Raw genomic sequence first — 24,101 nt, 5'->3', positions numbered from 1 at the left:
GAGTATCCAAAAGCAGTAACAAGCTCTATAGGATAGTAACTATTACAGTAGATGTCAAAAGCTCACCAAACTGGGGGAGAACAGCACTGGAAAAGTCATAAATCAAAACCTTGTCAGATCTGTAGCTGAGAGAAACTCAGGCGTCTCCCACACCGCTGCTTGTTAGTTCCCCAGAATGTTGCTGCTGTTGTCATTGTTGTTAGAAGTCAAGGCGTCTTCTGATGCTATAAGCTGCAAGCTGCATGTAAGTTTTCAAGGTGTTAACAATCTGAAGAATATTGCTGCTATTGCCGTTGTTGTTGTTAGAAGTCAAGGCGTCTTCTGATGTTGTAAGCTGCAAGCTTCATACAAGTTTTCAAGATGCTAACAAGTTCTCAAGAAGGCTAACAATGGGGAACAACACTGGAGAGGCTGGGAACCAGCCAGACCTCACCAGGTCCGCGGCTGGAAGTTAGAATGATGAAAAATCACCAATGACAAATGACCAAATGACGAAATAATAATTACATTGCCAACTGAGGTTTGCTGTCTTATATATTTTCTCAGATGTATCTTAGAGCCAAGTTTCTTGTTCCTTCCTCCTCCCCTGGGAATGGCCAGTTCCGGGAGGGTCCGGCAGTTACTGATATGAATGCCGTCCATCCGGCCAAAGGGCCAATTTATCCAGATAAGCAACAAGGCCTGGCAACGTGCCTGTCACGTCATCCTGATATAACTTAGCTACTTCTTCACTTCATCTGCTGATGTGGGCGAAACAGACAGAAAGCAACATCATCTCATATCTCCCCTATTCGGGAGGATGAGACCAAAGGGGGAATTCTCTCACCCCCGATCATAGAATTTTTTTAACCCTAAGCTAACTATCACCTCACAGCACAGACAGAACAGTAGCTTCATCTCACATCTCCCCTGCTCGGGAGAATGAGACCAAAGGGGGAATTTACTCAACCCCTGATCACAGCACAGAAAAAACCTCACATGCAGGAACAGATAAAAGCTAACAGACAAAAGCACACATCAACCAATGAAGGCAAATTTTCTTCAACATCTACCTTACATAGGGGTAACCAATTAGGGTTTGAATCACCTGATCATCTGCATCTGATTTAAAAAGAGGGATTCAAATTCCCTTTAACAAATCTGACCTTCGCTGCATATCCCCATGTACATACACCAACTTCCCCTTCATTCCTTCCTTATATTCCTCCCAGTATTAAAGTTCCTTTTAAGCAAAAACTATAACATCAAAGATGGAAAAAACTCAGGCCGTCATCGTAATTTATTTTAAAAAAATAAAAAGTTCTCAGAGTTAATGATAAATCCTGAAGTATTTATAAGTGAAATTACATGCTGAGATTTGCTTTAAAATACTCTAGGGAAAAAAAGAGAGAGGAGGAAGATGACTGAAAAAAATTCTCAAAATGTTGTAATTTTTTAATCTAGTTGATAGATACATAGGGGTTCGTTATACAAATCTATTTTGGGGGTCTTTTGGAAACTCTCCATAATACAAGGGTTTTTTAAAGTAAGAAACCAAAATTATGGCCTGAGAATTTTCCTTCTCCTTCTGCCTCTGGCCTAAATGTAATGACTGTAAAGCAGATTAAAGGGAAGTGCTGAAATTATACACAAGGGAAACAGAATCTAAGAAAATAGTGTTCTAAATCTAGGCACTAAAATGTGGAAGAATCAGATCCAAGACATAAAGCCCCCCTACAAGAGTGGGACTACCTTCCAAGAGAAACAAAGCATACAACTCTTCTCTTCTGGAGTTCTTGGATACAGATCTTTAGGCAGGGCACATATAAAATGGACAGATAGACGGATAGGCAGATGGATGGATGGATGGATGGATGGATGGATGGATGGATGGACGGATGGGATGGACGGACGGATGGACTGATAGATGATCTAGTCACTGACAAATCCTCTAAAAAAAAAAAAACTACTACAGAAAGAGGGAGTAGCCATTAACAATAGCAGGGACAAAAAGGAAGCCCTGATGCTCTCCAGTGAAGATACGCACACTATCTCTGATGCCAGGGACACGACTTCTAAGATCCAATCTGAAGCAAGCCCTTATTGAAAATAAAGGACAAACAGATCATTAACTAATCTGGGGTCATATAACTTCTCTGATATCATCTGTATAAATAAAGAATAGCTAAATGCCTGTTAACAGTGTGAGGTAAGAAGTCCAAGGAGACAGAAACAGACACTAAGGACCAAGCTTGGAGCACCTGAGCTGTAATCTATCAATCAATGAACACAGAAATGGAAAGGGGGCTTTCAGCCCCTGCATCAGAACTGCCTTGGCAAGAAATTACATCTTTGGGGGCAGCTGGATGATTTCACAACTTCCCATTCTGTCTGCGATCAGTTCGTAGGAAGTTAAATGCAGGTAATGAAATTCTCTAACAAGGACGGCACTACAGCTGTCTGAAAACAATTTTTTCCCAATTTCCATAGAACAAACTGGAGCAAGACTTCAGGTAGTATTTCAAAGACCACGTAACACTCAGCTGGGAGGTATACTTCACCAACAGCACATTTGGTGATCTCATTTACATGGATATAACTTTTTAAACTAGAACAAAATTCTGCAAAAGGACTTTTTCCCAGTCCACTTCTCATGAAAAAAATAATTATTTAATATCAGAACTGCAAGGGACCTAAGAAATAATTTAATTCAGTCCTTACAAATGTGGAAACACGCTCTTGCAGAGCCGAAGAGGAAAAGTCATACAGCAGGTTATTAACTGAGTTAGATCTAGAGTTAGATCCCATTCCTCCAAAATCCAGTATTTTGGAGAACTGGAGTACTTCTGCATTCAGCGTCGGATTTTTCCTACTGAGATGAAGACAAGCTGAAGTGAAACCTTTAGTTTATCTCAGTATTTGCAGTTAACTCTTTTTGTTATCACGTCCCCTCAGTGCCTCCCTGTTTCCCCCGTAGGTGGTCATGTAGATGGCATGAGCCAAAGAAACTTTCTCAATGCCTACACCTCAGGATCCTAAGGGTAGGGTGACCGTACAATTTATCATCCAACCTAGGACATCTTATTATCATACTTAATACTTTGCCTACAGTAAGTGCCTAATAAATATTTGCTGGAAATGAATAAAACTAATTTTTGAACAATTTTATTACATATATAACAATATTACTACTTTGAACAATAACCGAGATGTCACCGGAGGCTCACAGGAATGTCCCTTGGAGCAGCGGTGACCAGGTTCTTGTCTCCTCACAAGAAAAAATCCAAGAGTGAGACAGGTGCAGGAAACACCTGGGAGTTTACTGCAATGAAAGTACACACTTGAGGGGGAAGTGAGGGCGAACTCAGAGACTGAGTCGCTCAGAGGAAGTCCTGACCTGGGGTATTTATACCTCGCTGGGGGCAGGATTTGGTAAGGTCCCATTGACGTGGCTCTTCAGTTTCCTCCCAGTAGGTAGGATCCTTGGCTCCTCCAGAAATGTCCTGGCATCAGATGCATGCTGGGAGTCGTAGTAACCACAAAGTAAATAAGATTATAATGACATTAGAATTAGCTAAAGGTCAGGTCCCCCCAAGGGGATTAGCCCTGCTGGATGAAACCAGTTCTTGTTCTTCTCCAACTGCAGGTGCCTGATACAGTCACTTGCTACTTGTGTAACCAGTGAGTTGCCTTATGACATATCCTGGAGGGGGTGGTCAATTTCCTAAACTACTTATCCTGGCTACTAGACTAATATCCTAGACTACTTAATAGCTCCATTTACTAACACCTACGATGACTCAGACACTATGCTCAGTACTTCATATACTACATTGTCTTTACTAATGCCTATTTACCTAAAACCCAAGAACTAGTCTATGTATCATTAAATATCTTATTTCATTAGCATATAAATCCCTATGGAAAAGTATTAGAAATTTCATAGTTGGGTACTTGAGTAGCATGGTTATCTAGCCATAATTTTTAAAGGAACTTTGCTTCCATCCCAGGGTTTTTCGCTGCACACTAATCCCTTTAATATACGTGTATGTATGTCTTAAATAACTTATTAGCCCCTTCTCTTGTCCCCTGCTCTCAGCATAGTATTCATTCAAATTATATTTATAATGCTCTTCTATGCATTCTAGAGTTTTTGTTTTTGTTTAAATCTGTGTTATGTTTGTGATCTGTGCTTAGAGTATTGAAATTCCCATAACTGGCAAATAGGATAACTGTATTAGTAACAATAGACAAGAAACAATATTGAGTTTTAGTCTCTGTGTGAGTTATTAAACGAGCGACACATGTAATGATGCCTGCAAAAACTGATGACTGTAACAATTTACATTGATTATTGTAAGATTATGTGCGGAGACTAGAACAGTAAATCATGGTGCTATATTATATTATATAAGACTGAAGTTACTGAAAGATAAGACAGAGAGGAGAAAATGGATAGTGATTGTCACCTGGTAGGTTTTTATCTAATTATAGGGAAAACATTTAAAGCAAATTTGTTGGAAATCTGCTAGGAATTCATTTATCCCCCATTCAAACCAAGATACTTCCCAAGGATGGGAGGAAAAATAGCGTAAAAACAATCATCTCTATCATTTTATGGCATTATAAAGTCCAAACACACACACACACACACACACACACACACACACACACACACACACTTGCACGCACCCAAGGCTTACAGACAATGTAATTTTTAAAAAGAACATATTGTAACAAAGGGGAAAAAAATTTTGCTAGGATCCTGGAAGAAAGTAAATCCTGCCTTTACACCAGTAAAATGTTTCTTTACATCTCTTTAGATAATCTGCTGGTTTGCATTTTAAAATCATGGGTACACCAATCTAAACCTGCAAATATTAGGTTTCTTTTTCCGTATTCCTGCAGAGACAAAATCTACCTGTGGGATGCCTTAATTTTTTTCTATTTATTTGTTGTTGGCCCAAAAATGAAATCAAGGAAAAGGGTATTTAGCAAACAGTGAATATATAATGTTCTAAACAACTAACGTGAAGAGTAGACAACATTAGTGCAATATAAATCAATTATAGAAAACAATTAGAGCACCAAAACTCAACAAAGTTAAAAATAAAAAAAACAATGAATTTCATTTTGTCCATCTAACTAAAAAGAGTAAAATAAAAAATTAAGGCCCAGGAATATAACTACTTTTTGCCAAGGCTATAATAATTGGATACTCTCATCTATTTTTAGTAGAAGAATAAAGTGATATAATCTTTCTAGGGGCAATGTGGCAATATATATTAAATGCCTTAAAACTTTGTTATTTATTAATAGAATAATTCCAATTAGGAAGTTATCCTAAGGAAATAATCAGAATGATACACAAGAATTCATGTACAAATATGAGCACAGAACATTATAAGTTGGAAAGAACCTAAATGTCTAACAATACAATTATACTTAAATAACTCATGATGCAAGTGACAGAAGGCAAAAAATAACATCTTACGAAGGCCAGCTGAAGAAAGGCCTCAGGGGACTTCTTAGCTGGAAAAGGGACCATAAAAGAGAGGCTTCATATATTGGAAAGTTTAGAAGAGAGGTCTCCAAACTTTTTGATCATATTTTAACAGATCAAATATACATTACTGATTTAGAACACTAACGCATTAAAGCATTAACAATACACAAAATAGAAATCAAAAAGACAGATCATCACATTCATCCTGCTGGGATGCTTGCACCTCACTTTGAGAAAAATTAGAAAGAAGCTGAAGTACTTTGTTCTACATTGCTGTGGAGAGTAGAACTAGGACCAACAGGTGAAAACCAAAGGAAAATAAGGTTTGAGCTCAGTTTAAGGAAAATCTACCAAGCAAAGCTGTTCAATAAAAATGAAATGGATGCCTTATGTGGTGATGAGCTCAGCCTGGCAGGATGACGTCAAAACGATAGGGGTAATGGAAGGAGGTTGGTTCTTCATCAGCTGAGGCTTCTACAAGCCATTCCACCTCTGAGGGCACGTTAGACACCACCCCACCTTCCATGTTGGAAGACATTTAGTAATAGAAATACGTAGCATTTGTGTATCCTGGTGGATTTTGGAACAATTAGCTAACACTTTTGATAGTATAAATGCCATATGCACAATATAATGAAATAAAAATTCTCAAATTTCTAAGAAGAGGATGGAAACTTCAAGATGTCTATCATATACAATACAGTTTAATGTGTGTGTACCTCATTTTAGGAAAAGTTGATATTTAACACCCCAAACTTAATAAATTAAGGACAGCAGGACTCTTCATAATACTCTGACAATGAATATGTATGAAGTAATATGCATGTCAGAAAAAAATGTTTAAAGGTAGATATGGCTATTTCTGGGTTTACAAGTGACTTTTATGTTATTCTTTATACTTTTCTATGTTTCCAAAACATTCTACAATAAATACATATTACGTATGTTATCAGAAAAAAATAATAACAGTTTTAAGAAATAAAATTTAAACTATATGGTCAAAAAAGGGTAATTAGGAACTTCAAAAATGCAAATTTTATTCCATGTATTATTATTACTTTATAAAAGTTCAATTAAAGAGTTCTGGAAGAAATAATGCTATTAATGCCAATAATAACTGATGAATAATAAATAATTTGACATTATTATATTCTTATGTTTATTACATAACTTGTTTCAGTATGTTAAAAATTTGTAAGGAAAAAGACCAGAGGGCATTTCATTTAAAAAGACAGCGACCTTACCAAAGACTACACCATGAGATTACTTTAAATGCCTAAGAATGCAGGTTCTGGAATCTGACAGATTTGAATTCAAGTCCCAGTTTTGCCATATGCTACCTGTTAGAGAGTTTGAGTTTCTTCAACACTCTGACCTACGGTTTACCTCACTGTAAATGGCAATGCTATTATCATTATTATGTCTATACACGTTGGATTATTTCAAGAAATATGAAAATAATCCAAACGCTTAACCCAATGGCTGGCACATAGACGTGAGGGAGAAAAAAAAAGACTGTCCCTCTGTCCCAGCATATTTAATATGATTTAATTGACAAAATTGTGGTTGGTCTACTGTTTATCATAAATACATATGTTGCATAAATCAAATCATACCTATAAGTATACTTCATAGACCTCATTTTCAGTTAAGAACTTCTTGTGACCATAAGACAACCAATGTTTCTCAAAATTGAACAGGTATACGAATCACCTGGGGATCTTGTTAAAATACAAATTCTTATTCAATAGGTCTGCGGCAGTGCCTGAGGTGTTGTTGCAGTTCTTAGAACTCCCAGGTAATGTTGATGCTGCTGGTCCACCCACTACACTTGGAATATTAAGACACTGGATTATATTGATCTTAAAAGTTAGTCACTCGGCTATTCAAAATATGGCAGGTAGGCCAGTGGTAGTAAATGTAGAATGGTTCTTGAAGTCTGTCTTATTAGGAACTGCATTCAACTGCTTGTTACACAGATCTAACGAATGGGGTTTCTCTCTCCCCCTCTCCCTCTCACCCTCCCCCTCTCCCTCCCCCTCTCTCTCTCCTCTTCATTAACATCAAGTCTGAAGGTAGGGTGTCCAGGAATGTAGCATCACATTGTCATCAAAGTCTCAGACTCATATTTTTCTATTCCACAATTGTTAGCATTGGCACGCAGCTTCCATTCTCAAGTTTCCCTCATGTTCATAAGACAGCTGCTGGAACTCCAGCCTTCACATTTACTATCTAGACAGAAATAGGAAGACGAGATGAGTAAAAGACAACTTCCAGTTGAGTCATTCCCGGAAGTCCCCTCCAACAACTTCCACTTACAGCTCATGGCCACTCCTAGTTGACAGGAGGCTGAGAAAATACAGCTTTTTGCTGCCTCAAATAAAATTGGGATTCTTTTTATGAGAAAGAGAAGAGAATGAATATTAACTAGGAAATTGGCATTCACCACCACAGAGGTCAACACATCTGGGTTTAAATCCCGGCTCTACCACACTAACTGTGTGACCATAGACAAATTACTTGGATATTCTGACCTCAGTAAAAATTCTTCATCAGTAAAAATAGTTTAAAAATAACCACTTCATAAAGTGGTTTAGGGGTGTAAATGAACTAAAGTATGTAGAGTAGCTGTCATACAGTAGATGTTCAATAAATGAAAGGTTCTAATCATTCCTATCATTCCTTTACTGAAAGTACCACGTGGGTATTCTTTAAAAGGGGAAGACAGTAATAGTGAAATGACTAAAACAGACTATGTTCTTGACATAGTTTTCCCTTAAAAAAATAAATGCCTACTTAGATTATAGACTTCAAAATACCAAAAATAACTAAATCATCAAATTCACAATTTATAAAAACCATTATTTCTCTTCTAGTCACTGAGCTCGTATATATTCCTTGGATCTCCATTTGTCATCAGAAAAAACAAAAAAAGAACAGAAATCTCATTTCAGAACACCACAGTTGCAATTGCTGTTCTTTTTGACAGATAGGACCAATTAGAAAGGGAGAAGAAATGGCTTATTTTCATGAAAATGTTGCCTTGTTGTTTACTGATACCATAGAAAGGGATAGCCCATAAATGAGCTATCTAAGAGAAATGTTACAAGCAAATTACACACAGAAAGGCTGGATGATGCTGGATTTTTGGACCAAAAACATCCATTCTGGGGGAAAAAAAAAAAAAACAGGTGAAAGAATTTACAGTTCTCAATAAGAATCAACGCTTTTATTCTTTACCTAAGGGAATACACTTAGCTAAGAGAGATTCTTATATTGTAAATAAAACCCAGGTTCCAATTTTTTACACTAAAAAACTAGCTTTCCTTTGTCAAATACTGTAGTTCATCAGAATACTCAAGAAACCAATTTCTGAGTGGTAGATTTTGGCAAGTTCTAAATTTAATGCATGGAGGAACTTCATAAGTAAATATGAATGCCCAATGTATATAAGACAGAAGCATTTAATAATCTCCAGCTTTGTCCCATATGGGGCTACCCAGGGCTGTTTTCATTATGGGAAATCAAGCTATGACAAACAAAACCCATGGGAAACAAAATGTTTTTCTCCCCCCTTGGAGACTGGCAAGTCACCAGGGGAGGCAGACTAAATAAATTCTGTATTTGCATATTGCTGTCAGGGACTACACTGAGTAAATAAAACAGACGTGACATTCTTGAAAAATCCCATACTCTGTATATGAAAATTCACACTGGCACATATTTTAAAGTTGATGTCAGAGGAGACTCAGAGGCCCTCTCAGCATATCCTTTAGAGACTGCTCCTAGCAACCCAAAAGTGAGGCAGAGTGGGGCTGTGCAGAGAGCCTGTGCCTATAATCCTAGGAGAACTGGGCTCTTGACTAGCTATGCCATTAACTGTTGTGTCACCTTGGACAAGTCTCTTAAGCTTTCTGGATCAGCAGTTCTTCAGAGTCCCTTCCAACTCCAAAATGGTGAGTTTGTGTGGATCCCAGATTTGTCACAAGAGCGGTTAGAGGCCTCCTTAGGCAAGAGCTCGGGGAAGTGAAACATCTATTCGAGGGACAGTGAACAAACCAGATCATCTGGGGAAGTATTCCGTATGGGTAGCAATGGGAGAAAATGTCAACAAGGAAAGTCTGCCAGATCACAAAGGCCTTGAATGCCACCACATCTTCTAAAACACTCCTATACTTACTTAACATTAGCAGTATATTAAAGCCTCAAATGTCCCCAGTTATAAAGAAACAACATGGACATTTGAAACACATATGCATTCCCCAAATCTCAACTATCTAATAATTACTTCAACCTCTCACACCTGTCATCAGTGCAGTTCAACAATGACAAAATTTCCCCTTCCCTTTCCCAGACTTTGGGGAACAGTAAAATAGCCACAATGTGAAGTATGAAAGCAAAGAACCTCTAGCCAATTTCAGGAACCACTTTCCTGTCATCACTACCTGCCCTGCATATGCACCCCAGCCCTCCCCGTCTGCCAACCTGTGTTATGGTTGGTTAACTGTGGGCACGCCCATCTCATGTTGCAAGCCAGGCAATTGCAAAAATTCCAGCTCTGGATTCAAATCCAAACTCCTACATTTAATAGCTCTGTGACCTTGAATAAGACACTTGAATTCCCTGAGCCTGTTTCTTTGTCTATTAAATGAGATTTCATTCATTCACTCAACAAGTATTGATTAAATGCCTATATATATGGGGTACAGTTCTAGATGCTGAGGGTAGAAGAGTGAAAAATACAAGGTCCTTATGCTCAGACAGCTTATAGGTATTATAATGGGGAGACAGGCAATAAAAAAGTAAACAAATAAATAATTCAGGCTATAAAGTAAACAAAACAGAGTAAAATAATATAGCCTAAGAGAGGGCAACATAAGATGGATGGTGAGAGAAGGTATCTCTTAAAGAGGTGACACTTGAATGAAGACCTAAATGTCAAGACGCAACAATTCAAAGAACAGGGAGAAACATATCTCAGGCAGAAAGCAGAGCAAGCGCAAAGGCTGTGAGGCAGTTACAAGCTAGGTGTGTTGGGAGGAACCAAAATAAGGCCATTGTTTTAAGACTATCAAGTCTATTCTTTTCCCTCTGTTCCAGTGGAATTCTTATGCTTAGCCGTGAAGCTATGGTCCCTTAAAACTACTTGAGAAGGAAGTCTCAGAAAGACAGGACTAAAGTGTTCTCTCTTACCACATAGCTGTAATAAAAGGAGGCTCTGTTCTATAACAAAAAGCTATACAGTGTGCTCTATTTGAGTAGCACTACAGTGTACTGTTAAATGTGTGAACTCTGGAGCCAGACTGCCTGGTTCAAATGCTAACCCTACCACTTACTAGACGGATGATTTGAGGCAGATTACTTAACCTTTCTATACCTCAATTCAACATCTGTAAAATGATGAGACTAACAGTATCTATCTCATGAATTATTAGAATGATTAAAAGTTAATAAACATAAAGATATTAAAACAGTGCCTAGCACATAGTATAAGTAATATATGTTACTTGTTATTTGTATAATTATTATGTTTAATAAGGTGTTACACTGAGAACATTCACAAAATATCCAACTTACTCTGCTATCTACTTTGAGGACATTTGAAAACACATAGTGTTCTTTTTCTGTTATTATGAAAGTGTCGTTCGTAAAACCATAAAAAATAAGCTAATTGTTGCTTTGTCCAGTGAAAGTAACCTGTAAGTTCTCCATTTCTGATTGTTTCATTTAATAATTTATTGCCCTTGTAATATTTGAATTATCTATTTTCTGAAAAATATAATAATTGAGAAGTTCTTTGTTAAATAAGAAGAACAACTTTGGAATGTCCTTTTACTTCCCTTTGTCATTAAAGGTTGTAATAAATCTTTAGACTTCGTTGGATTCTCTATTACTGTGTTTCCCCGAAAATAAGACCTAGCCTGACAATCAGCTCTAACGCGTCTTTTGGAGCAAAAATTAATATAAGATCTGATCTTATACTATATATGACCAGGTATTATATTATATTATACCGGGTATTATATTATTATATTATATTATTATATTATATCATATTATATTACATAAGACCCGGTCTTATAGTAAAATAAGATCGGATCTTATATTAACTTTTGCTCCAAAAGACATAATAGAGCTGATTGTCGGGCTAGGTCTTATTTTCAGGGAAACACAGTAAAAGAGCTTGTCTCATTTAAATCAAGACTGATAAGCAAGGAACAGGTTGTTTAAGACCTTGCAGGTCATGGTATAAAGAGTTGCCATTTTATAGAATGTATATCAGAAAGTCCTTGAAGGGTTTTAAGAATTAGAATGACATCATCTTATAGACATTTTTTTTAGAAATTCATGATGGCTCCTGTGTGGAGAGAGACAAGAATGCAAGTAGGGAGATCAGCAGGTCACATAAGAAATTATTGGGCTTGGACTAGAGTAGTAACAGTACAGACACCAAGAAGTGGACTGAAATTAGATGTATTTTGGAAGCAGAGCCAAGGAGACTGGTCGATGGAGAAAGGGAACAAGAGAATAATAACGCTACTTAACCTCAGAGTTGTAAGGATTAAATAAACTCACATTTTAAATGGCTTAACATTATGTTTGTCTTTGTTCAACAAATGGTGGCTGCCATTATTTTATTTTGTATCTTTACAGAGCTAAGCACTGTACTTTATATATTAAGTGTCTAATAAATGGTTGTTTAAAAATGAACCCTTATATCACTTCATCTTTTTTAAGAATATTATACTTCTACTGAAGACTACTTAACATTTGATAAATTATCTTTCTCATCTTGGTACTGACTCAAATAATATGTATGCTTTCAAATAGTACTTTTAAGTGTTAACTATTAAAAACCATGATTCATTCATTTCCTCCACAATTTGAGGCCCATGGAGAAATTGAAGAATGAAAACCACATATGACACACAGAAGACAAATGGCTAAATGGCAGAAATAGGCCCTTCCTTATCAGTAATTACTTTAAATATAAAGGGATTAAACTCGTCAATTAAAAGGCAGAGATTGGCAGAATGGATTTTAAAACATGATCCATCTATATACTGTCTGTTATTGACTCATTTTAGATACAAAGACACAAAAAGTTGAAAGTAAAAGGATGGAAAACTGTATTCCATGCAAACAGTAACCAAGAGAGAGCAGGAGTGGCTGGCTATACTAACGTCAGACAAAATAGACTTTAACTGTTGTTGGAATGCAGACTGGTGCAGCCGCTATGGAAGGCAGTGTGAGGGTTCCTCAAAAAATTAAGAACAGAATTACCATATGATTTAGCAATCCCTCTCCTGGGTATATGCCCCCAAAATCTGAAAACACTTATCCATATAGATATATGTGCCCCGATGTTCATTGCAGTTTTATTTACAGTGGCCAAGACATGGAAACAACCAAAGTGCCCTTCCATAGATGATTGGATAAAGATGTGGTATATATACACAATGGAATACTAGTCTGCCATAAAAAAAAGATGAAATAGTGCTATTTGTGTCAACATGTATGGATCTTGAGATTATTATGCTAAGTGAAATAAGTCAGAAAAAGTCAAGAACCATATGACTTCACTGATATGTGGGATATAAAACTGAAAGCAACAAGGAACAAGACAAAGAAAGAAACAAAAACTCATAGACACAGACAAATAGTTTGGCAGTTACCAGAGGGTAAGGGGGCAAGGAGGTGGCAGAAGAGAGTAAATGGGGTCAAAAACTCAGTATATGGTGATGGAAGGAGAACTGACTCTGGGTGGTGAACACACAATGTGATATATAGATGATGTATTACAGACTTGTACACTTGAAACCTATGTATTTTTACTAACCATTGTCACCCCAATAAATTTTAATTAAAAAAATAGGAAGTCAAAAAAAAAAAACTTGAACAGTCTTTTCAACAAATACGTCTGAGAAAACTGAATATCCACATGCAAAAGAATGAAGTTGAATTCTTACCTAACACCATATACAAAAATCAACCCAAGACAGATCAAGAACCTAAACATAAGACTTAAAACAATAAAATTTTTAGAAGAAAACAGGATGAAAGTTTCACAACACTGGGCTTGACTGTGATTTCTGTGATATGACACCAAAGGCACAAGCAACCAAAGGAAAAAGGACAAAATGGACTTCATGATAATTTTAAAATTTTGTATGTCAAGAGATACTATCCACAGTGTAAAAAAAAGCAACTCACAGAATGGGAGAAAATATTTGCAAATCCTTTATCTGAAAAGGGATTAATATCCAAAATATATAGACAACTCCTAAAACTCAACAACAAAAAAACACAGAACCTGATTCAAAAATGGGCAAAGGACTTGAATACACATTTTTTCAAAGAAGATATATGAATGGCCAATAAGCACATGAAAAGATGCTCAACATCACCAATCAGTAAGGAAATGCAAATCAAAACTACAAAAACTACATTCCCATTAGGATAGCTAATATCAAAAAAACCCCAGAAAACAACAAGTGTTGGCAAGGATGTGGAGAGATTGGAACCCTTGCACACTGCTAGGGGGAATGTAAATGGAATGGCCACTGTGGAAAACAGTATGCAGGTTCCTCAAAAAATTAAACATAGAATTACCACATGACTCAGCAATTCCATTTCTGGGTCTATACCCCAAAGAACTTAAAGCAGAGTCTCCAACAGATATTTGTGCACCTGTGTTCATAGTAGCATTATTCACAATAGCTAAAACATGGAAGCAATCCAAGTGTCCATGGACAGATGAATGGATAAGCAAAATGTGGTTTTGCTTGCAATAGAATATTATTTGCTTACAATAGAATATTAGTCAGCCTTAAAAATAAAGGAAATCCTGAACTATGCTTCAACATGGATGAACGTTGAGAACTATACTAAGTAAAATAAGCCAATCACAAAACGATAAATAATATGTGATTCCACCTATATGTGATACTAAGAGTAGTCAAAATCATCAAGACAGAAAGTATAATGGTGATTTCTAGGAGCTGGGGGAAGGGAGAATGGGGAGTTATTGCTTAACAGGTATAGAGTTTCAGATTTACAAAATGAAAAGGGTTATAGGGATGGATGGTGGTGATGGCTGCACAATAACGTCAATATATTTAATACCACTGAACTGTGCACTTAAAAGTGGTAAGAATTTACAACATTGATATTAGAATAATATAGCATACAAGGTCACAAAAGGTGGGTCAACCAATGGACTTCCCATCCTGAATTCAAAATGGTCTGATGTTTGATTCTTGTTTCTGCCCTCTCTGGTTAGTAATTAGCGAATCAACGAGTGTTTGTACCAGAAGGGACCATAGAAATCATTCTATCTCCTTGTTTTTTTCTAATGAAGATCTGAGATTCCAAGAAGAGATTTTCCCAAAATTACATGCCTAGTAAGGACTAGGGCTGGCACCACCACCAAGATCTTCAGACTCTCGGTGGGTATGTGCATTTTTTTCTTCCTTGGCTCACATCTTTTTTTCACTCTTGTTCTCACTCCCATTTAGTTATAAAAGATGATGGCCCATAGAGGGTTCCAATCTGCTGAGGAAATCACACTGTAGTGAGCCCCTCTGAGAAAAGGCTGTGCAGGTGTCCAGGCAGAGAGAGGGGAAAGCTACATCTTCCTCTCAGCCCTTAGCAAGCTCCATTCCCCTCCAGTGAACTTTAATTGAAGTTTTCATGCATGAACAAAAAGCTAGAAACAGGAGAGGGCTGACTAAATGGCTTTTGAAGGAAAAAATAAAAGGTTGTCAGGACCTATAAACCATGTTGGTTTGAAGATGTCCAAGAAAAAGAAGAGTTTAGAAGGACAGAGAGAAGGGGAAAAGAGAAGAAAGGGGAAAGGAGAGGAAAGGAAAGGGGCAAGTAGCCAGATATATCACATTGGAAATGTTTGAAAACCAGCTGGGAACTGGCTAATAACAGAGGAAGTAAACATTTGAGAAATTTCCATCAGAAAGTATTATTTTATTCATTCATCTAATAAATATGTTCTGAATGTCTACTATGTGTATAACACTCTACTAAACCTATGGGGAGGTACTCAAAACATTAAAATGCAGTAATGAGTCATCAGAAGCTTGTAATCTAATTGGAAGAGGAGATAACCTGATTAAACAAACACACAGGAAGTGCTTACCACATGGCTGGCACAGTGCTAGGTGTTAGGTACTACAGAGACAAACAAGAGCCCCTGCCCTCACAGAATTTGCATTCTAGAGCACTGTTGCCCAACAGAAATATGAGAACCACAAATACAAGCCTGGAATGTAATTTTAAACTCTCCAGCAATAACATTTAAAAAGGTAAAAAGAAAATAAAAGGTAAAATTAATTTTAGCAATACGTTTTATTGCCAATCTATCTAAAATATTGTCACTTAAACATGTAATTAATATAAAAAATACATTAACTGAGACATTTTACATTTGACATTCTTTTTTTTTCATGCTAAGCCAGAAACCCACTGTTTATTTTACACCAATAGCACATCTCAATTCACTCTAGTCACGTTTCAGGTGCTCAAAAGCCACATGTGGTTAGTAGCTACCTTCTAGAAGAATACTTCTCAAATTTCTGATAAAGCTAAATCACACACATCTCTAAGTTTCTGACATGTATCTTCCCTGCTCCCACTTCCCCCCATTCAAGAAGGAATTCCCTCTCCATTTTCACCTCTCCCTTTCTAGCCCCATCCACTTAGTAATCTTTACTTTGCTGGCTAGAGCAGGGACTAGAAGTTCCACGCTTTTCCAAAGAACACGTGACCTTCTTCATCTGCAAGGTCTGATGAGCAGCTACCAGCCCCCCACCCACAAATGCACACACATACAACACCTATTTGAGAATCACCATTAAATCTAAAGGACATACAACTATAACATAAGATATTGTTACTATTATGAAAAGTAAATAGAAAAAAGGCGAAATATGTAAGCTATTTCACAAAGCAGTGCATGATTATAGAGCGAATGTTGAGTTGGTATTAAGAAATATTGTACAGGCTACAGCAGTCAAACAAATCTTTACTGCGGGATGGGACTAGAACTGTGCCTTGAAAGATGAATAATGAATATTAAAATAAACTTTTAAATACTTTGCCTTTGTCATATGAAATAGGAATTTGAAAACTTGGGCAAACCATAACTTAAGATGCATTTGTAAAATTCTGAGGAGATTGTGTGCCCAGTCCTAAAGTTTTGGGGAAAGGGATAGGAACATTTTGTGCTTCCTATAGAAACAGGGATGGAGGCGGGGGAAGTCAATTAAGGGACGTGCTCAAGCGAAAAACAACTTTTGTTTTTTTACAGCTGCCAGTTTTAAAAGAAAACAGAGACACTGGAAAAGTACTTTTTAATCTTTAAACATTTAAAACTGTATATAGCCACAGAAGGATAACTGAAAAATTGGTCAAGAAAACCTAACATTAATTAGATTTTAATCAATAATATAACAAGTATGATTTTTTTAAACCCCAGCCCCAGATTATAACCAATTAGAGAAGACAGAAAGGAGAGGGAAACATGGCAGAGAAAGGCAAAACGCCTTACTCTCTCATTGCTAACCCTGGCTATCCCTGTAAGGTTCCAAGCACACTGGCCAAAAGGCTTTGCCAATATGACTGGACACATACTTGTCTGCGTCCACCACTGATGGACAAGCTAACTCCTTCAACTCCAAATGACGCTCCAGGTTTCCTCCTTAGTCTTCACCTCCTGGCAAAACAATTTAGAGCAAGAACACCCTTTTCTAAGGATATTTCTCTTAGGTGAATGCAACAGTATTGTCTAATCAATGGATTGTGTTTTTAAAGTTATATCTAATAAAAGTATACCTTAACTAACAACTTTCAATACTCAAAATGGGGTAGTGGTAAAGAGTACAGACTTGGGCATTATCGTGCCAGGGTTTGAATCCCCACTCTGATGATCTTGGACAAGTTACTGCTTCACCTCTCAGAGCTTCATTTCTCCAGGTATAAAATCACAGTAATAATATTACCTCATAAGCTTCCCTGCATTGGCCTTCCCCCCATAGGCCTTAAACGACACAATATATGTAAATTCCTTATTACAGGGCCTGCACCTAGTAAATGGTCAATGTAATTTTATTATCATTATTTTCTCACTGACATGATAACCTCCACTGTGGAGAGAGACATCTCAGGCAATCTCAGCCTAGTGATCTAAAACATTTGATTTGTCCTCCAACCCCCTTTGTTCTGAGTCTATACTCAGAAAACACGGCTTTCTACTTAAGTCCATCTACAAGACAATGGGTTTCATTTATATATATGATAGCTTCTGGAGTAGTCATATTTCTAATTAATAGAAGATAAATCTTCTAATTAAAAAAAAAGTCAAAGAAAAACCGTGCTATATTTATTACATTTTACCAACAGCACTCACAGGACAGAGCGATAATCATTCTAACACACTGCAAGTGGGAAGGTAAACTGTAAATTAGCAGCACATTTGGAAAGCAATTTAATGAGATGTTTCAGAGCTTTAAAAAATACACTTGGACTCAGTAATTCCACTCCTGGATTGTAAGCAAGTAATCGAAGTCCCCAAAACTCTGTCAGAACAGAGATGTTTGTAATAGCATCGTTTATCAGATGAGAAAATGAAATAACCTAAATATTTATCAGTAGAAAATTAACAGTAGTAATATTGTTTACTTAAATAGCATTTACTTTGTATTAGGCAATATTCAAAGAGTTTTTGAGGTACTTAAGTTGTCCAAAGTTATACAGACAGCTCAAAGGTGGTAGAACCAGAATTACAATACAAATAACCTATAGTTTGTGTTTTTAACCATTATACGATACTGCCCTCAGCAGAACGGAATTATGGGATATCCACACAATGGACTTTCAAATAGCCATTAAACAAGGTTTATGAATGGTTTATTAAGACTTTTAAAATGTTTGATTGTCATTAGAAAAATGCAAATAAAAACCACAATGAGATACCACCTCACCCCAGTCAAAATGGCTATCAGCAATAAATCAACAAACAACAAATGGTGGCGAAATTATGGAGAAAAGGGAACCCTTGTGCACGGTTGGTGGGATTGCAGATTGGTGCCGCCACTATGGAAAGCAGTATGGAGGTTTCTCAAAACTCTGAAAATGGAGCTACCTTATGACCCAGCAATTCCACTCCTAGTTTATCTATCCATAGAAATCCAAAACTCTAATTCAAAAAAAATGTATGCATCCCTATGTTTATTGCAGCACTATACACAATAGCCAAGACACGGAAACAACTGAAATGCCCATTGGTAGACGACTGGATTAAGAAACTGTGGTACCTTTATACAATGGAGTATTACGCAGCCATAAAGAAGAGGAAATCTTACCATTTGCAACAATATGGATGGACCTAGAGACCATTATGTTAAGTGAAATAAGTCAGACAGAGAAAGACAAATACCACACGATCTCACTTATATGTGGAATCTAATGAAAAGAATAAATGAATGAACTCATCAGAAACAGTCTCAGAGACATAGAGGAAAAACTGAGGGTTGCTAGATGGGAGGGGGGTGGGGATAAGGGGGAAGGTGAGGGGATTAGAAAGCACAGTCGGTAACCACAAGATTGCCCCGGGGTCACAATAGTCAATTTGGGGAATGTAATCAATAATGTTGTAAAGATTTTGTAGGGTATCCGATGGACACTTGTCTCATTACGGAGACCACCTCAGGGATGATGTAGATGCCTGATCACTGCACTGTACACCTGAAGCTGAACAATAATCAATGTCAACTACAATTGTATATATATGTATATATATGTGGTTACAAGAAGCAGAGTACAGCATTAGGAACAGAGACAGTGGGAATGTAATGGCTGTGTGCGATGTCAGAGGGACAATGGATGGGAGTAGGGGGGTTTGTCACTGTGTGAGGGATATAAATGATAAATGTCTAACTATTACATTGTTTGGTGCACCTGAAACTAATAAAAAAATGTTTAGATTGTAATGTTAAATGAAAAAAAGCAATATACAATTATATATAAGCACACTCACAGTTATTATAACTATGTAAAAAAGACAAGAAAAAAAAACCCTGGATTTTAAACATCATTTTTTTCTCTTTTCTGTATCTTCCAATTTTTTATAATACTGTATTTAAAATTTTATTTGAAACAAGAGACAACTGGAAAGTATAGCCAGACTTCTACTAACAAGAGACTGGAACCCACTGATACACTTTGTTTTCAAAACTTTATTTATTTAAAAAAAAAAAAACACCAAAACACTAATAAGGTAGCAAGGTGAAGCAGATAAAGATTATAGCTTTGGAACTGAAAGACTTGGGCTGAAAAACCTGAAACATGCCACTTAACCTCTTTAAGGCAAAGTGGTCTCATCTAGAATGGGAATATAAACAAATCCTACAATTAGTGACAATCAAACAAAATGATTCAGGTGAAAAATCAAATGGAAAGCAATCTGGTTATTATTTCCCAGCCTTGATCAAGATACTCCTCCTTGCCCTCCAGGTAAACTGGGCTGCAAATCTCTTTCCTCTTCCCTTACGTGAGCCTGTTGTTACTTCTCTAGCCCAGTGGCCTCAGAGCCCAGGAGATCTCTCTCCCATATCCAGATAATCCCTACCCTGCCAACCCTGTGACGTGATCCATACATCAGCCCAGCTGGGGCTGTGTCCATATTCAACAGTACCATGGCTTCTTCCTTCTCGATCCCACCCACTGGCAACACAGTGCTGAGTGAACCACAACTTCCCCTAGCCTCCTCTGCTTCCAGGCGAACTTAAAGGTGTATTATCTCTATTAGAATCAAAATATTTACAATGATGACAACAACAACAAAAAGCAACTTAAATATGGTCACTTTGAAATTTACAAATAAGCTGTATTCATTGTTTTGTTTTAAATTCAAATACATTTTTCCTACAGAAACTCAAATGGACAGTTAAGTCCTAGTTGATCCACATTGCTAAAATTGTATATTATTGCAAAAGAAAACTCCAACAAATACAAGACAGTTTAAATCTATAGAAGGTCTTCTTCACTAGTACTTTCTGGAAACAGATCGCTAATAGTCCTGGCTGAGGCAGTCTATTCAAGCTCATAAATAACTGGTAGCAGATCAAACACTGGTCTAAAGTAGTGGGAGATACACTAAAAAACATTTGGCCGTAGAATGGCAGGATAAGAGAAACTACAATGAAAGTACATCTTCCTCACAGGGTCTGAAATATCCTAGACTCCACCAGACCACCTTGAGCCTACTAAGGACACAAAGAACAACCCATCATTGTCCCTTCAGCAGTTGCTTACTTTCTCTGAGCTGTTTTGCACTAGTAAAATGCCAGGCTTGCCTCACAAGATGAGAATAAAGTAAGAAAGTATACATGAAAATGCTTTATAAGCGTTGGTGGGTTACCTGGTTGTAAAGACTGCAACTGTTCCTTTCTTTGATCTCTATGGTGAAAAAGTAAAACTGAGAAGAGAAAGAAATATAGAAGGTTTGTACCATCTAAGTTCTTAATGACTTCACAGCTTTACCTATGCCCATCCCAGGTAACTTTTAAGGATGGGAAGAAGAATACAGTTATCTAAAAATATAGAAAAAGCCAATTTACAATCAAACCTTCCCAGGTACCATGTTCTACATCGTAGCCTCAAGGACTGTGAAAACATTTTTCACTCTCTCAGGCTTCTGAAAGAAGCTGCATCCTCTCCAACGTAACACTCGTCAGGTAAGGGACCTTAGCAAACCTTTCCTCTCCTTTAGCCTGGTGTCCTATGAAAGGCAATTACTCCCTTCAGAAGTAAAGTTCCTTCAAAATAATGCCACCCTAGGCAAGTGAAATTAGAACCCAAAGTTGGATCCAGATGGCAGATCCAATTTAAAATGCACTGTTTCCAAGAATCTAGCATCTAAATTTCTATGGGATAATCAGGATTTTAGAACAGTAGGTCAACTGTGAAGGCAGATAGGAAGTGTGGTAAGGGCATATCCAGAGCTCAGAACACCAGAAAACACCGTACACAGTTTCCAAGTGCTCAGGACTGACTATCTGAAAGTCTAAGGGAGAGGCCAGGTGCAGTCTGCTAGCTAAGATGAGAGATTCAAAGGAAATTTCCCAAAAATCCACCCGCAATTATGCCTGACTAACTCCTGCTTAACCCATGGGTTACCATCTGACACAACACTGCCTCCAGAAAGTGCCCCGACTCTGCAAATCGAGCTTCTTTAACCTTGGCTTAAGTAGCATTTATTCCCCTAAACATGTCACACTTATCACACTGCAGTATGGTTTGTTTAATCACTTTCTAGTTTAGGGGCCTTCAAAGACTTTTTAAAAAATACGGGCCTCTGAATATGTATGTTTCCATGTAGGGTGAAGTAGTCTGATGCAGATAAACATTACCATTTAACAACAATTAAAATTTGGATACATTACAAAAATTATATATGTAAAGGTATCAAAGAGCTGTGAACGCAGTGAGGAATATCAGGAACAAAACTGCAGAAACAGAGAACCGTTCAGACGTGATCTAAGGATTATGGGGGCATTTGCCATTTCCAGGCTCCAGTTTGCAGCTGAGATTGGGAATTGGGCCAAGCACAAAATACTGCCTAGGACACAGAAACGAGCCAAGTTTGACAGTTGCTTGTGTTGGAGTGAGAAGATTGACGATTTTGAGAAGCCTCAAATACAAGGCCAGTTTTCCTCCTCAAGGTATTTGCTAAATTCTGAAGATAAGCCAAAACTTCTGAAAAGCAGAGTACAATTTCCTAGAGTCTATGGATACTTAGGAGACAAGGGCTGGCTGGGGGAAAGGGCCTTGAATACAGACAGTGAGAGGTGAAAACCCTGGAGGGAATGATGGATTCATACCACCTTTTTTCCCCCTCATGTCATTTGCCAAGATGGGCGCAGCTAGACGCTGAGAATCCAGTCTTGTCGGAAGGCTGCTTCCGGAAAATAAAGTGAGTCCTCTTGGCAGTTGTCTTGGCAATAACAGTAAGCTAGTAAACCAGCAGTCTTGGCAGATCAAAATTGGAGACGTAAAAGACCTCAATCCCACAGCCAGTCTCCTCAAAAGATGTGTGATATTTCGAAGCTTCATGGGCTGGAAGTCTAAGTAGCTAATCCAAATACCTCTGCAAAGTAGAATGAAAATTTCTGCAAGTCTTGGTTCTAAACAAAGGAACCCCCATGCTCTTAATGAAAAGCCATAAAGGCCCATATTCTAGGAACAAAGAAAACAAAGGTGGACTAGATCTAACCAAAACTGCAAACCAGTCTTGACCTAAATAAGTTTGTAACTGAACTAAGGTGATCATACCCCATTCTATGTTCTTAGAAACTTATGTCTCTGGTGAAAGACATCATCATCTGAAACCTCTAAAGTTGTTGTTGTTGTTAGTGTGCATGTATTTAATATAAAATATCCGACATTTCAACCAAGATTACTAGGTATATGAAGACAAAACCAACCCTTTGACTGATAACCAATAAAAGTAGGCCCATAGGTGATCCAGATATTGAAGTTGGCAAACAAGGACTTTAAATAATTCATATATTCTGTAAAGAAAATAAAGGAAAAGATGGGCAAAGGAGATGAAAAGATACAAAATTTCAAAAGAGAAGTGGAATTTATATAAAAAATCAAATGCACATTCTAAAACTAAAAGTATATGAAATTAAAAACTCAATGAATGTATCTAAAAATACACTGACCTAGCAAAGAGATAGAAAGTAAACTCAAAGAGAAATCAATAGGAAAATATCCAAACTGAAGCACAAAAAGAAAAAGACTTCTGGGGATGCTGGAGGAGAGTGAGAGAACATGAAGAGAGAGAGAATAAACAGAGCAGAGAGACACGTGGGACACAGTCAAAATCTGACATACGCATCATTAGAGTTCCGAAAGAAGAAGAACAAGAAAATGGGGCAAAAGCAATATTTGATGAGATGATGATGGAGGGTTTTGTAACACTGATCAAAGAGCCACTGAAATAAAAAGTTTGACTCCATTTCTGGCGGCTTTCAAGCCCCACCCCACCCTTTTACAGTCTTGCCCCAAATCTGGGCAAGCGGATAAGAGAGCCTGCATGCCCCCGCTTTGGCACTGGCAGGGAGACCCACCCAACAAGCCTTAGCCCACATGTGGCTATTCTCACCCCATCCCTGCCCTCTTTCCATAATAAAAGCTAAACCCAGTCTCTCCTCCTTGCTCTCTCAAGCCCTTCTTGCATGCTTGGGAGCCTGCCCTCCTCTCCTCCAGAAAGCCTCATTGTGTGAATAATAAATCCTTTTCTATCCTCTTGGCGCATATGTGGTAAAAATTAGTCTCAACATCTAAATGAAATCTTTGGTGGAGGGGGTTGATCCTGTCCCCCACAATTAGTGCTGTGAGAGGATATTAAGACGAGGACCACTGCACTGAGGGTCTTTTTCCCCCGCTGTAACCTGCTAACTGGCCCTGCCGAGTGCTGGCAAGTGTGCACTTGGAGCTGTGCTGTTGTGTGTTGCATTTGCTGATTCCTACTAAGCTTCTGTTAGAGATTTAACCGACCTAAGTTGGGCGTTTCAGTATTGGCATTTAGAGACAA

The sequence above is a fragment of the Rhinolophus ferrumequinum genome, chromosome 16, assembly GCF_004115265.2.
Source record: "Rhinolophus ferrumequinum isolate MPI-CBG mRhiFer1 chromosome 16, mRhiFer1_v1.p, whole genome shotgun sequence".
Lineage (NCBI taxonomy): Eukaryota > Metazoa > Chordata > Mammalia > Chiroptera > Rhinolophidae > Rhinolophus > Rhinolophus ferrumequinum.
This window is presented reverse-complemented; position numbering follows the sequence as displayed.